Source organism: Bemisia tabaci, chromosome 3, assembly GCF_918797505.1.
Source record: "Bemisia tabaci chromosome 3, PGI_BMITA_v3".
NCBI classification, from domain to species: Eukaryota; Metazoa; Arthropoda; class Insecta; order Hemiptera; family Aleyrodidae; genus Bemisia; species Bemisia tabaci.
The window spans coordinates 9,559,724-9,573,213 of NC_092795.1; positions in this window are offsets into that span (position 1 = coordinate 9,559,724).

Genomic DNA, 13,490 nt, shown 5'->3' on the forward strand with positions numbered 1-13,490 from the left:
TCTTTAGCCGGCTATAAGAATTCCTGTGGTATTTTGAAACGCAGCTCTTATCGCCAATTTTTACCAGGGACCCCGGCCTTGGAAGCCGTACTTACGGGCTATATAGACTAGACATACCATCCGCGTTAAGGGCTCAGAGGCCGAAAGTTCCGGTTGTAGCACCCGCATAGAAAAAATCAATTTGCTGTTTTAAAAATTCAATTGCTGAAAAAGTGACTGCAATGTTTCAACGTAGATTTTACAACAGAAAAATGCTAATTTAACCACTATTGTAAGCTAATTTAACCACGGGGGTGGTTAAATTAGCATATTTGGTTGTAATATCTACATTGAAACATTGCTGTCACTTTTTTTAGCCATTGAATCGTTAACAGCAATTTAATTTTTTCCGCGCGGAGTACCTAATCGAAGCTATGGTTCCAGCACTCGGAACTTTCGGCCTCCGAGCCCGGAACGGACGGTATGTCTATATAGCCCATAACTTTTTTTTTCAGTGTGCGTTTTAAAATCTCCGAGTATGTCGGTTTTTTTTTAAGTCAGCAAAATATCTCTTCGAAACTTTCGATGAATGTTAAGCGCTGGGTACAGGACAGAAAGTGCATTTCTTGGTTACAGTGTCTCAAATTCTCAGCAAATGTTTCATACATTACAATTAAAGCAAATGTTTGTAATTTGTTGTAACTGTTAGAACTTTTACTGAATGTTCTTTATGATTTTACTGTGCTGAAAATGTAAAATTTCAAAAATTTCACCCAATATTTTTTCTCTTTAAAATAAAAATTAAAGCTGAAGATTCCAAAACACAGCATCTAAGAAGTGCCATTCCCGCACTTAACACCTCACATGTTTTATGAGTACGGAAAATGTCAAGAGAAATGTCGAATGGTTTCGTCCAAAAACAATGAAACACACTCGCGGCAATTTGAAATGTCATGGTCGGAGCAGTTACGCATTGTTCGACTTCAGTCATCGATTTCACATTTTGAAGGCACAAAGATTCATTAGAGGAGCAGGCCGAACGAAAATTGAAAAGACGCTCGCACGTGTTTGAGTTTTCGCTCGATTTCGCAGAAAGAACTTCACGAAAATCGCACGTGGGTATTGTTTTTAAAATGGTCCAAAATCACGTCCAAAGATTGCACCCGAGGTCCGTAACGCAATACGCACGAATTCGCCTAGCGTTCATATCGTCAATTCTTTCGGATCGCGCTCGAAGCCGATTTTGAATTTTCGTCGGTTAACAGTTCGATGGATTCCAATTTTTTGCAACTGAGCAGTTGCACCGCTTGCGGTTGACGAATTTTGCGAATCCAAAATGGGCTGCAATTTGCTTTGAGTGAAATTAGGAGCCAAGATAAATTTAGCCCCAACTGGCAATTTCGATCGAGATGCAACTGCAGGCTGCCAAATTTCTCATGGTATTCGCCTTTTTTTACATTTACAATTACTGCCGTGCCGAGGAAGAACGCCGTATGAGCCTTCGAGCGTGGTCAAGTTTCCTTCGATAAGAACTGAATTAACAGGAAAAATTGTGAATAATTTTTACAAAATTTTCAGACAAATTTTTGCGCAATTATAATCTAAAATATCTGAAAATTTCGAGGGAAAATACGCTTGAATGTCGTCAAAAATACATGTTTTATCGAGGAAAGTTTGGCAACTCTAGAATGTTCATACGGCGTTCTTCCTTTGCACTGGAGATTAGTCTCTTTTGTTAAATTGTTGAAAGACGTCAAGAGTCAAGACGGTCAAACTTTTCATTCGCCCGGAAAGAAAAATTATTGGCTATTCAGACATAGGTACCGTCCGTTCCGGACTCAGATGCCGAAAGTTCCGGGTGTTGGAGCTGTAGCTTCGATTTCTCCGGGTGTAGCACCTGGAACTTTCGGCCTTTGCGTCCGGAACTGGGACGGTATGTCTGCATAGCCCGTAAGCACGATCTTCATGGCCGGAGTTTTTTCCGTGCGACAATAGCGGATCAACAATTGGACGCTAAGTCGAACGCAAAAAAAATTCCATCTCCGTTGTCAAGTGATATCATAAATCGGCATTCGAATATTTCCATCAGCTTCCGATTCGCGAAGATGTGCCTCGGCTGATGTCGGTCGGAAAATTTCGTTCCAACTTTCCGTTCAACTTTCAACTCAAACTTTGTTCAATTTTGTTGGCGGTACCCGTTGGATGGAAAGTTAAATAGATAGTTTAAGATGACGTCAGATTCAAGTTTCCGTTCGAGCTTTCATACCATTGTTGTGCTCTCCTGTTAGTATCATAAGATCAAACTTGTCATCCGAAAAAAACGGAAGACAATTTGGATTTAAAATTTGACCTCCGAAGTGGGCTTTCGAGAATCAATTTCTCCAGTAATTTTTTTACGCATCATCCCTTGTTGAGCACACAAGAATCTGCCGTGCTAAGTAAGAACGGCGTATGAGCCTTCAGACTTGCCAAATTTCCTTCAATGAAATATGAATTTTTAGGAGAATTTATGAATATTTACCCTCGAATTTTACAGAGCTTTTTATTAGTAAATAATCTGATTTGTGTTACCTGAAAATTTCAAGAGTAATTGTCCATAACACTCCTCGAAAATAAACATCTTATCAGAGGAAATTTGGTAACTCTCTAATATTCATACGGCGTTTTTCCTTAGATAGGCTTTACCTACCATAAGCCACATGGACCAAGTTTAACAGAAATGCACCAAGTCACAGTTAAGGAAGAAAATGAATTGGAAGCAGTCCTGAATTCAACTAATCGTTATTTGTCTCATGTCAACAATAAATTCAAAGTCAATAATGAGTATTTCGAACGTGAAAACAGTCATCAAACTTTGATGTCGACACCGAGTCTCGTAGAGGAATAAAATTTCCAATTCTCTCGTTTCAAACGCGCCGCGACTTTGCGTGTTTCTGTTGAATTCTGCGCATATGCAAGTCGGCGCCTGGATGCAAGTATACGTGCTTAGTGGATATCCAGGATGCACACCTTAAAAAATGAAGGCGATTTATGATTCCACGCGCTTGCGCTTATGGCGACACGAATATTGCTTCGCTGCAAACGTTGAGCTAGAAGAGAGTCATTACTTTACTGCCGTAGTAAAAAAAAAACGCAGTGTCAAAATTTAGACGTTGCCAAATTTCCCCCAAAAGTATGTTTTTTTTACACTTTCTTAGTGTAGCTTTTTTTAGAATATATTCAAGTTTCAATGTGAGATATTCATTAACTTCGTTGTAAAATATGCATTTAACCGAAAATAATTTAGCAACACTCGAATGCCCTTGAAGGACACGAGGACCGCTATGCTGCCGTGCTAAGGCAAATACCGTATGAAAATTCAAATGTTCCCGAATTCACTCTTAGAAAATACCAATTGTTGTAGGATAGTTATGAGTATTTTTCGTTGATATTTTCTAACACTTTCGATCGAACTAGAAAAAAATTCCCTAAAAATTTGGAAGCATAATACTCACAAATTTCTTCAAAAATTCGTGTTTTTTTGTCAAAAGAAGTTTGGCAACGTCTGAAGGCTTATACGGCGTTATTCCTTAGCATGGCAGTGTTCTCCCGTCTCTTCTTCTGTTTGCATCATTTATTCATCTATAACTTCATAAAAACTTAATATTGCGTAAACATATCCTCAAAAATTGTGTGCGAATGATTCGATCTCATCTATAAATCCCCTCCTCCTGCCACTTCGCCTTCTGTGATCCCTTTAGTCACGATTTATTTCTCTTTACTTAGTTTTTCTTCTCCACCCTGGTAAAAATTGGCGATAGGACCTGCGTTGCAAAATACCATAGGAGTTCTTATAGCCGACTGAAAAAAGCGATAGAAAATCATATAGCTGGCTGTAGAAAGTGGAAAAAATCATACGGCCGGGCTACACGAAGCGATAAAAAATTATACAGCCGGGCTATTGTTCCTATCGCCGGGCTTTACACTTTATCGCCTGGCTGTTGCTTTTTCGCCATCGGCTATTAAGGGTTATAAGAAATTGTGTAGAATTCGTGTGCTTTGTAAATCCTTAAGTTTGTACGGAATCACCTTAATATTTACAAAACGATCATTATATTTTCTATTACTACATATTTGTTTTTCATCCATTAAAATGAGAATAATCTATACAGAGCGTGCAAAAATTTCAAAGTCATGAGTTGAAAAACGCTGAATCTACGAGATTAAATATTAGAGCCTAACACAAAGCGGAGCGGCGCGGCGGCGCACTGGCGCCCACAAACCTAACTGGGATACTTCACGCATTGCGCAATGCGTGAAGTATCCCTGTTAGGTTTGTAGGCGCCAATGCGCGTTTCGCGCTGGCTGTCCGCCCGCCGCGCCGCGCCGCAGCGTACCACGGCGCTTGAAGCAACTATTTCACACCAGAGGTATTGCACAGTATCATACGAAATTGAAGGCGCTCCAACATATGAGGAATGACAGGCATCCTTCAAAAGTACGGAGCTTTCCTCGCAAAATAAATCAAGATACTACGGCCCAAAAAGAGAGCGGTATTCCAAAAACTCACCAAGTCCTAGCATCCGTAACTAGTAACGTTTAGCCTACACTTTATCGCTAGGCTGTTGCTTAATCGCCATCGTCTATAAAAGGTTATAAAAAATTATGTTGCCGGCTATAGAAGCTATTGGAAATCTTACAGCCGGCTGTAGGTCTATGGTATTTTGGAACATAGTTTTACTGCCAATTTTTTACCAGGGCACGTGTGGACCGAGTTTATCAGAAAGGAAACAACCCACATCAAGTTGATACTGAGATAAAGAAGTTTTAAGTTTTACTCCTCCATGCATAAGACTCAATGTAGGAAATAAACTTTAACCCCTCTTTTCACAAACTAGTTTTTTTTCGACGTTCAGTTTATGGCAGGAGAAAATATACGACTACAGGAACTCAAAAACATCCTCAACTCAATCTTTTAAAAAGTGTGGGTTGGTTCCTTTCTGATAAAATCGGTCCATTTCAACGGCAAGGACCTTCGAACTTTAACTTAAACATGCCATTTGTCTATGAAGGATTCGATGATTCCTCACATCACACCGATCTGGCAACATAGTATGTTAGGTCTCTCGTCTCGGCTCACTATAAATAAAAGCAGCACCTCCGTCGGAAAAACGTGTGATAACTGAATATTTGGTGTTTTCACACATGTTCGAACTTATCCGACCGAATGAATGCGTGCGCCTGTGTTTGTTACGGTTACGGAACGCGCTCACGTACGTTACTTCAAGAGCATCATTCAGATTTTTGCAAGTGCGCCCCGTGGGCAAAATTAAATAATTCACTTTTTTTTTGTCTTCTCACTTTGCATCACGCTGGAAAATTGCACGTACTATTCACAAGAATTCCCTCTTTTTTTTCTCTCTCTCTCTCAAATGTTTGGACCGAAGACGCTCTGCAGACTGAAAAAAGTAATTGACATTTTTTTTGTGGGAAGTAAAACACAATGTAACCTATTAACGTTGGGCTACTATATTTTGGTTAGCTTTAATTTTGGTCACATTGACCGAAGCTTTGGGTTACAGTGACCAAATTTTTGGGTTGATTTGCAACCTCGTTGAAAAGCAGTCGCGATCCGAGCCACCAGGGTCAGGCCTGGATCGCATTTGGTCTGCATTTTGTAATTTGGAGCTATACATTCTGGCTCATCTGAGAAAACAATTATGAGCATTGGGAAACTGATGGCTTACACGTTGTTTTTAAACCGGGCCGGAATTTATAGCTCCTAATTGCAAAATGTAGTCCATTTTACCAATGCGCTATATATATTCGCAAGTCTCACCTTTCTGTGGACCGCGTTCAACAGAAAAGAACTAAGCGACATCAGTTACTGCCTTTATTTGGGCAATATAATTTTCTACAAGAGAACATTTGTGCGGAATCCTTTGAAAATTTTAAGGAATTTGCCTCTTGCTATGCAAACAATTCATCGAAATTTGCACCAAAATCTGCACAAGCTTTTTCATGTAAAAAATTGAATTGCCTGATTTTCGGCAAAAGCCGATGTGGCTTAGTTCCTTTCTGCGTAACTCGGTCCAAAGTGACATCGAGAGAAATCAGAGTACATCAGTTCAGTAAGACATTCTCTTCGTCCCGAGATGTCTTTCGATTCAGCCGATTTGACCAAAAATTTGGGACCTAGATCAACCAAGTCCCTCTGGTTGATGATCGAAAAAAAAGCAAATCAAAGTAACCGTACACGGCGTAAAAAACTTCGTGCATGGGACCCGAAGTTGAGGTCATATGGATCTCTGAAGTTTTCTGATCACGCATCCGAAAACTTGAGGTCGAGCTGCCGAAGTTCGGGTCAGACATCGAGGCACTTCGGTATGTACCGGAGTACTTCAGATGTGTGACCCGAACCCTTCGGTATATATCGAAGTACTTCAGATGTCTGACCCGAACTTCGGCAGCTCGACCTCAAGTTTTTAGATACGTGATCCGAAAACTTCAGAGATCCATATGACCTCAACTTCGGGTCCCACGCACGAAGTTTTTTCTCTCAGTGTAAACACGTGCCAATATTTAAATGCGTAGAGACTTTTTTTTTTTTCTTTCTTTTTTTTTAAATTACAATTGGAATAAACAGTTATATTGGCAAGAGACATGGACTTGGGAGTATTCGTGTTGATTCGCAAACCCGTATCGCGGCCCGATTGGATTGTTTTCGTTGGACTCAAGTCCATCGAAAGGAGTCGACACACATGATTACGAACGGGGAAAGCAGGTAAACATAGCATAATTGATCGATTGCCTCTGCTCGTAGTATAGCGGGGCTTGGTCGCGTTGCGGTGTAAGCAAATGAAAATCGAAGAGGTGAGCGAATGCGAACGTGAGGTCGGCAATTTTGAAAGCCCGGTCGAAGTTCGCCTCCGTGAGTCGGCGCACAGTCGAGTTAGTTGTTTTCGAAACGGAACAAGTCGATTTTTCTGTGAGCCCTGAAGCGCACGTAAATGCATGCATACTGGGGCTTATCTGAAAATTGACTTGTGTCCTCTGGGTAGCAACTCGTTTCTTTGACGTTGACCTTGAGTTGCCGGCCAAAAACCTAAATCTAAAAAGAGGGGGCCGGAGTTTCCATCGGTTTTTTTTCAGGGGAGTTTTCCATCTGGAAAACGTGGAATTGTCAGGGGTAAAAAACGACTTCGTCACCTCCCGGCCGAAGTATCACAAGCTCTATGCGACGTTTCAAAATTTCCGCCGCCATTTCATTTTTCCTACCAGAGACATGGTCGGTTGAATCTGTTTTAAAGTTTCTCTGAATTTTATCGGCAGCACAAAAAAAATCAGTAAAATTTTCGGAAAACTTCGTTGAAAAATTTCTCTGTAAAATAATAAAATGGCGGCGGAAATTTTGAAACGTTGCATGGCGCTTGTGATACTTTGGCCGGAGGGTGACGATTTGAAAACTGGGGAAAGTCGGTGAACTGCATCAAAAAATGCTTGGAAGTCAAAGAAAATTTCAATTTGATTTGAGATATCTGGAGAAGATGAGATATTTTTTTTCGTTTTCCAAAATTGGCTAGGTACCGTAGAAAAGCCAATTTCGCAATTTTTAAGATTGAATTAATTTTGAATTCGTAAAGTCAGCTGTTTGTGAATTCAATTATGTTAATACACAATTCCCCGAAAAAATAGGGGAAAAGGAAGGATTTCCAAAAAACACCAGTTGCGCTAAACGTCACTTAAATTGTGCAAATCTGTATGTATATTTCAGTAAATCTGATGTTTGTACATTTGCATTATCATTCCAATTAAAAACGAAAAAAATTATAGCACATTGAGGAAAAGCCGATAATATTTTGAAATGTGCACTCGTGTTACCTCAGAAGTGACATAAAAGTGATTGCAAGTTGCAAAATCTGAGGAAGCGCGGATGGAAGGCTTTCGAATGCACCATGCTTGATTTTTAAGGTACCATGGTTGCCAACAACTGTGCGTCTAGCGGCTGCGGGGTCAAGGCATTATCCTCATAATTAACTGATTACTTCAAAATCAGTGTGCCGACGCGACGTTGGAATTTCGAAAGCCCACATTCTTCGCTCTCTGATTGTCCTCTTGTCAGTGTTGTCATTTCCCTAGCCTTCCCAAATCGATAATTTGATTAATAAACAGTCTATACCTGCTGGAGTTCACGCGCTAAAATTGCGTGACATCGATTTTATTTTCCCTATTTCGTAGATCAGATAATTACAGCGACTTTTATTACCGACCAAGGAAAATTCCGAATATTTTCCGGTGTTGTCCCAATTGTTTGTTCAGTTTTACAGATAAATACTGAGAGACTAGAAAAAATTGATAAATAAATAAATAAATTTCTCCGATATGATAGATGTTAATTAGCAGTGCTGCTTCCTTTTACGTTTCTGCTGAGAGTTTTCGTCTAAGCATCTCCAGCCTTTGGGAAAAATTTAGTAATAAACACTAAAATTCTGGTTGATTAGGAGAGCGTAGCTCTCACCTCCGCGAGGAACTAATTTTAGCATCATGATCAAATATGTTTGTAAGCACCGACTTGTAGCTCTAATTTTTTTTTTTTTTTTTTTAAACCTCATCTTGAAGATTTTACCGATTGAAATTTTGTATGCTCATAAAATAAGGGCGGAAATAATGAAACATTTCCATTGAAAGGAAAAAAACCTTAGTCTTGCTAGCCACCGGCGTATATTGTAATTGAATAGCTTGTTTTAAAGAGAGCCTAACTTTGGAGAAAAAATGGGAATCCAGAAAACGTAAAAAACTGACCCTAACCGAAAATCATAATAATGAATAGAAACCGCACACTGAGAAAAAAGTCTCTTATAGGTCCAGATTTCAGACTCCTAAAAAGTTTGACAAGAAAAATACTCTTGATTTAATCGGATTTTTGCTCGAATTAAAAGCAAATCCGCTCAAATTAAGAGACTGGGCTCTCGATTCAAGCAATAATCCGCGCGAATCAATAGTATGTTTTTCTTATCAAATTTGTTGAGAGTTTAGACCCAGGATCGTAGAGGTTTTTTTTTTCCAGTGAAACTGTGTTGGTGCTTGTCACTTGTCACTAGTTCTTAAAATAAGCCCTAGCTGGAGCTAAAACTATGATACTTCAATGTATAATACGAACATTTTTAAATCCTCGAATCGGACGCTTTTTGGAACAAACAAAATTGGTAACTATCTTTCTATGCAAAATGAAAGAAATAAAAGATGCGTATGACCTGAGTACAATTTTTCTGCGAGTAAACGGAATTTTTATTTTCTTTGCCCCTATCTTAAGAACCAATGACCCCGGCCTGTCTTAAGAACCAATTTGAATATCATAACACAAAACATTGTAATTTCTATGTACCTACTGAAGATCAATGAATCCTAAATTTGAAAAAAAAAAAAAACGAAGAAAAAAATTGACCCTCTCACCGCGCTCACAAAAAAAATCAACTTTAAAACCTTTATATTTTTGATTTGCGTGCGAAACGCGTCGCGCAGCGAGTTCAAAGAATACGAAGCCAGACCGCCAACTTAGCGGTAAAATTCGCGTATTTTTTCCACCAAGCCAGCTGGGAATGCATTTCCCGGCATAACGGACACACTACAGTGGGCCGGCAGCGCGTCGGCATTAACGGGGGAGTAGGGGAATTCCGAACTTTGGCACGGTTCCGCAATTATTATGAGGGTCAGTGGCACTGATAAAAAGTGTTGGAGTCAACATCACGACATGAGCATTTCCTCAGCTTCCCGCAAGCCGCGCGCGCCGCGGCCGCGTCGAGACGTTTATGAATAAACTGTAAACACCGTCTCTAATTCTCAACACCCTGTGCCCTCAGTTCAGAGTACGGAGATGCAGAATTTCATAAAATTTAGAAAATTTAAGAGAACAGCCAGAGACAGGGTTGCCACAGAATGTAGACAATTAAATTCCCTGACAATGGACCACTAGACAAGGTACGAATTTAAGCGATCTGATACATGTTTCTTAACCAGAATTTCACGTAGAAAACGATTCACACAACGAAAATTACGGAAACCAACTCCTAACGAAGATATTAACGTTTTTATTTTACATTGGTTACGAGGAATTTGAACTGCCCGCTCACAAAAAACTCAAAGCTCTACGTGAGTCAAATCGCCCACTACAACGGTTTCAGCAAGCTTCTCAATCGAGCAATGTTCATTTCCCATCATGTGTTGTTCAAACTATTAGCAATTTGCTATAACTGAGCCAAAGCGTCAAGATTGAGGTTGCCAGATTTTTATATCGCAGAGACTGTCATGATAACGTTTAGCGCGCGATGTGAATCACGTAGAGCATTGAGTTTTCATGAGCGGGTGGTTTGAATTCACGCATTAAGAATCATTAAATATCTTCGTAAGGAGTTAATTTCGGTAATTTTTGTTGTGTGCATCGTGTTTTACGTAAAATTTTGGTTAAGAAACATGTATCAGAATGCTGAAATTCGTACCTTATCTAGTGGTCCATTGAAGAAATATGTTAGATGGTTAAAAAGACATAATTAGAAATAGGTTTCAGGCAAAATTTGTCGTTCTAAACGTTCAACCCATTCGGTAAAGCAAATTTAGATGACCTAACAAGCTTTCCCTGACATTTTCGTCATTTTCCCTGACATTTCCAGGTTTTCCCTGACGTACCCCGGTTTTCCCGGTATTCCCTGAGTGTGGTAACTCTGCAGAGATGGAAAAGGTCATTAAATTTCACGAATTTCAATTTTCTACCACTCGGGTTGATGTTTTCAATGACCCATCAGCTCTCTGGTCCAAGACATTGACCTAAGCGGAAGAAAATTGAATTTTAAAAAATCAATATCTTTGGTGTTTTTAGACAAAATTGGAATGCATTACACGTCAATTAAATGCCAAATCCCCAAGAAGTCAGTCGTAAGCATATTTTTGCCGAAAAAAATACTGCATTCGAAAAAGAACATATGGTTTTGATTACCCATTTTATTTTCCACAAGGAATGATGGTCGTTCGGTGTCTAATTCGCTGTATTAAAATCGCGAGAAGATCTGGTGTTCATGCACTTTTCTCATTCCAAGCGGACTCATAATTTCTCTGCGATGTAGAGAAGAAAAGTTGGAAGGGATGAAACGCGTGGCACAATTAATTCGGCTTCCAAGTAGGTAAAATTGCATATCCCCGAAATGAAGGAAAATGTCAACTCTTTTTGACTGACTCAGAGACTTCAACGCCTGAGTAAAAAAGTTGGATGGGGCGAAACACGCGATACAAATATATTAACTTCCCAGGAGATAAAATTGCATATTCACAAAATGAAGGGGAGCACGGTGTTCTATGTATATCATCGTAATTATTCGATTCGTCAAACCCAACTTTCAGTTTGTATAACCGAACTCATGAGGTCAAAAGAATTTATGAAAGAAGCTCGGTCACATGAACCGAATCGGTTTAGTTACACGAATGAAAAAATCGGTTTTGTTCTGAAGAACGAACGGCTCAACGCACTGATTTGTGATAAGCATAAGGCAAAAGCCTCGAATTTTTGAAAAATAACTGCGGAAGTGTTAAATTATTGAGAAAACTGCAGAAGTGTGGAATTTTTAGAAAATTAACGCGACCGCTCTTAAGTTTTAGAAAATTACTGCGAACGAGCTATTTCTCGGTGAAAATTACGGCGCACGCGAGTGTGTAGGCTGAATCCTTATTTGCTTGAAATTGTGTACACAGAGAGAAATTTCAACACAAAAGTATGGTTACGGGAAATAAAACACAAAATAACCCTAGCCTCCGATTAACAATTTCAAAAGAAAATGTCATCTAGTTTTCTTAATTTTTTTTAAAAGACTAGAGGGCTCCGCCCCCTGGCCGCTCCGCGGCCCAACCCCCTCGTATATTCTGTCAATTCGTTATGAAAATATCGAATTGACAAAAGTAAATAATTTGGATATTATAAGCATACTCATTTAAATCTTTAATTTTTTTGAAAGAAGACATTCCGAAATTTTTTTTAATTTTGTTTTTTGAAGGTTAAAACTGAAAAACCAAGTGGTGAAAAATACTCAGCTGTTTTTCATCACATGATAATGAAGTAATGCAACTGATAATGAAAAATAAGTCGCAAAGATAGGAGAAAAGAATTGTAATGAAATACATACAATTATTAATGATCAAAAATTAAATTCATATAATTTCGAACAGTAGAGAAATAGGAAGATTCGTAATTTTTTGTATAAATGGGGAAATTTGGGGGAATTTGGAATCGATAAATGCGGTTATCGAAACGTGCGATTATCGATACATGCGATTTGTTGTGTTTGATTGTGTTTCATGGTGTGTTTGATGTGTTTGATTGTGTTTCATGATGTGTTTGTTGTGTTTGATGTGTTTGATTGTGTTTCATGATGTGTTTGTTGCGTTTGATGTGTTTGATTGTGTTTCATGATGTATTTGTTGTGTTTAATGTGTTTGATTGTGTTTCATGATGTGTTTGTTGTGTTTGATGTGTTTTAGGTGTATCATGATGTGTATATTGCGTTTTACGTGTTTCATGATGTGTTTGATGTGTTTGCTATGTTTCATGATGCATTTGATGTGTTTTATCCCGGTTCCTTAACATAGTTACATCCACTATTATAAATGACTATACTGTATAGGTAAAATTACTGCATATTATCCCGGTCACTCTGAAGAAATCCGGTTTTATCCCAGTCATTACTGCTTTAGAAAAAAACGATGTATCGAAGATCGATACACAAAGATCGATATCCTTCCTGTTTTCCCGGTTTCTTAATATAGGTACATCCCGTTTTATCCATGACTATCCTGTATAGGTAAAATTCCTCCACTTTATCCCGGTCACTATGAAGAAATCCCGTTTATACCAGTCATTACTGCTTTAGAAAAAACGATGTATCGAAGATCGATACACAAAGATCGATATCCTTCCTGTTATACCAGTTTATTAATATAGGTACATCCCGTTTTATCGATGACTATCCTGTATAGGTAAAATTCCTCCCTTTTATCCCGGTTATTATGAAGAAATCCCGTTTTATCCCAGTCAATACTGCTTTAGAACAAACGATGTATCGAAGATCGATACACAAAGATCGATATCCTTCCTGTTATCCCGGTTTATTAATATAGGTACATCCCGTTCATCCATGACTATCCTGTATAGGTAAAATTCCTCCCTTTTATCCCGGTTATTATGAAGAAATCCCGTTTTATCCCAGTCAATACTGCTTTAGAACAAACGATGTATCGAATATCGATACACAATGATCGATATCCTTCCTGTTATCCCGGTTTATTAATATAGGTACATCCCGTTCATCCATGACTATCCTGTATAGGTAAAATTCCTCCCTTTTATCCCGGTTATTATGAAGAAATCCCGTTTTATCCCAGTCAATACAGCTTTAGAACAAACGATGTATCGAAGATCGATACACAAAGATCGATATCCTTCCTGTTATCCCGGTTTATTAATATAGGTACATCCCGTTCATCCATGACTA